A 2,341-nucleotide genomic window follows, 5' to 3' on the forward strand; every position below is an offset into this window, starting at 1 on the left:
CAACTATATGGAATATAGTCAAGTGCAGTAATTATTTTGCATAGCCCAGATTCTTCCTGAGTAAGGCTAATATTAGAATTGACATAAACATCTGCACCATCTCTACCAAAGACAGGATCATCTGTAACCTAGATTATAAAAGCAAAGTTCAGAAGAAAGGATAATATATAACTCGACCATCAAATATTAATTAGTTATTTACCTCTCTGCTACCCAATTTGGCAACCTCAAATCAAGTTTCAAAACTAATCATATTCTAGTTTCATGAAAAGGTATTATGTATCCCAGCTCAAAGAAAAAGTAAAGCAACAAAAATGATAAGCAGAAATTTTCAAAACCATAAATGAATCTACAGTTTCACATAACCTACTTTCAATAATGCGCTTCTTAAAGATACAAGGCAATAGAAGGAACTGCATCTTTATCCTAATAAACAAGTTACCAGGTTGATTTTCCTATCGCTTAATATTACCAGCTTCTGGTATACGTATTGTATCTCCAGAATCCACACCTAATCATTTTATAGAAAAATACAAAGGAGTCAATAAAATTAATGCTGCAATCTTAAGCTACATATTCTTTGTGACAGTCAAGTAGCCACCTATGCAGATAAAGGTTACATCCTAGAACTAGTTTGATATTTCATGCATCCATGCAAAATGCAGAAACTAAAATTAATACTTTCATAAAGATGGGTAAATTACCTAAAACTGTATTACTAACGAAGCATTGCAATAAAAAATTACGAAAGGAAACGGGAAAATAAAAAAATTGAAAAAGAGAGAGAAATAACACTCTAAGATCTGAAAAACCAACCATAGGAGGGGAGAGAAAAAAAAGAGCTACAAATTTGATCTCAAGGCTATATGATAAACCATATGAGGAATTCATGTGAAACCCTTTCTTTATATGAACTGCTAAGAATCAAAGCTACGTCTCAAATCTTCTGAAATTGAAAAAGTTTTTTGTCAAAGAAAAGCAACTAATATCTACCTGCATGTATTGTAACTTTAACTTCCTTAACACCTTCAACAACCCCGGATCCTTGGCATGATATATAGTATTCCTGAATCATATATGTAAAACCATGTTAATTGTTAATATGATATACAAGTAAAAGCAAATTGTGGTTTTTTTGAAAATGAAACCAAACCTTGATTATTCGTCCCAATCCGTTACAAGTGTTGCATGTTGATGTAAAATGAGGAATTGTAACCTTGTTAAGAGTCAATAAAGTATAATAAATAAAAGGTAACATGTATTCTCTTCAAAAAGTGAACCCGTTTGGGAGGATTTATAAACTCACAGTCCCTTTGCCTCTGCAAATTGGACAAACTTTAACTTTGGCATTTGGTGGATAGCCACACCCATCTGCATTAAGAAATAAACAAGGCATGAGAAAACTATATATATAAAAACCGGAGGAAGAAATCCTTCACAAAAATGGAAAGATTAGAGAAATACATTTAACATAATGCTATAAAATATTAGCAGCAAGAATACATAACAATTTTGGACAAACATAAATTAAGAAGTAGAAGGGCATTAACGCATGTAATTTACTATATTTGTGCTTGTAAGATTCTTGAATGTGTCATAATTCAAGCAATCTTTTTACTCTACTTACCACAAGAATCACAAGGAACAAATGCATCAAAACATAGATCCTTTGTGCATCCTTTAGCAGCTTCAGAAAAAGAGAGCAAGAGCTCTGCCTAAAAAATTCCAAACAGAACATATTATAACTTGAAGAAGTAAAGCATGAAACTAATAGAAAATTCAGGAGAGAAAATGTGTTGACCTGAATATCTGGTGAAGTCTGATCATTTCATCCATTGAAACGAATGGTGCCAGAAGATTACAAATCACAGAAGCTAAGGTACAAAGGGAAGCAACAAAGAGACAAAACTTCAGATAAAAGTTACAAATCACAGAAGCTAAAACATGTTGAGGAGAAGAGCATAAAAGCACTTGTCTAGATCTTCCTCCATCTAGTTTCTGTCGTTTGAATGCTTAATTTTCTAGAGCAACAAAGGGAAGCGGGAAATGATGAAAATAATGGGGGGAAATTAAAATACGACTTTTACAGATGACACAATTAAAAGTGTACTCCTTGTTTTTACAATTTTTTGGATTATGACTATTAAATATGACACACATTATTGTAAGTCATAAATCGTTCATATTTTAAGAAACATGATATTTTTTTTATGACACACCTATTTTACAAGTCATAAATTAGCGTGTGTTATCGTTCGTGTGTCATTAAAGTTATATTTTCTTGTAGTGTCGGGTGAAAAGAATGGAGGGGGAAAAGGGGTTTATATAAGGATATACTGGA

The 2,341-nt window shown here is 32.2% G+C and overlaps 1 long non-coding RNA gene across 1 annotated transcript; it reads right to left on the reverse strand.

The window, feature by feature from the left end:
* Window positions 1-1,152: 1,152 nt before the first annotated feature.
* LOC120138935 lies at window positions 1,153-1,722 on the reverse strand. Its single transcript, XR_005517576.1, has 3 exons — window positions 1,628-1,722; window positions 1,307-1,371; window positions 1,153-1,216 (listed from the first exon to the last, which is right to left on the reverse strand). It is a non-coding gene; the product is annotated as an uncharacterized LOC120138935 (long non-coding RNA).
* Window positions 1,723-2,341: the final 619 nt, after the last annotated feature.

Source organism: Hibiscus syriacus, unplaced genomic scaffold, assembly GCF_006381635.1.
Source record: "Hibiscus syriacus cultivar Baekdansim isolate YM2019G1 unplaced genomic scaffold, ASM638163v2 tig00110716_pilon, whole genome shotgun sequence".
NCBI classification, from domain to species: domain Eukaryota; kingdom Viridiplantae; phylum Streptophyta; class Magnoliopsida; order Malvales; family Malvaceae; genus Hibiscus; species Hibiscus syriacus.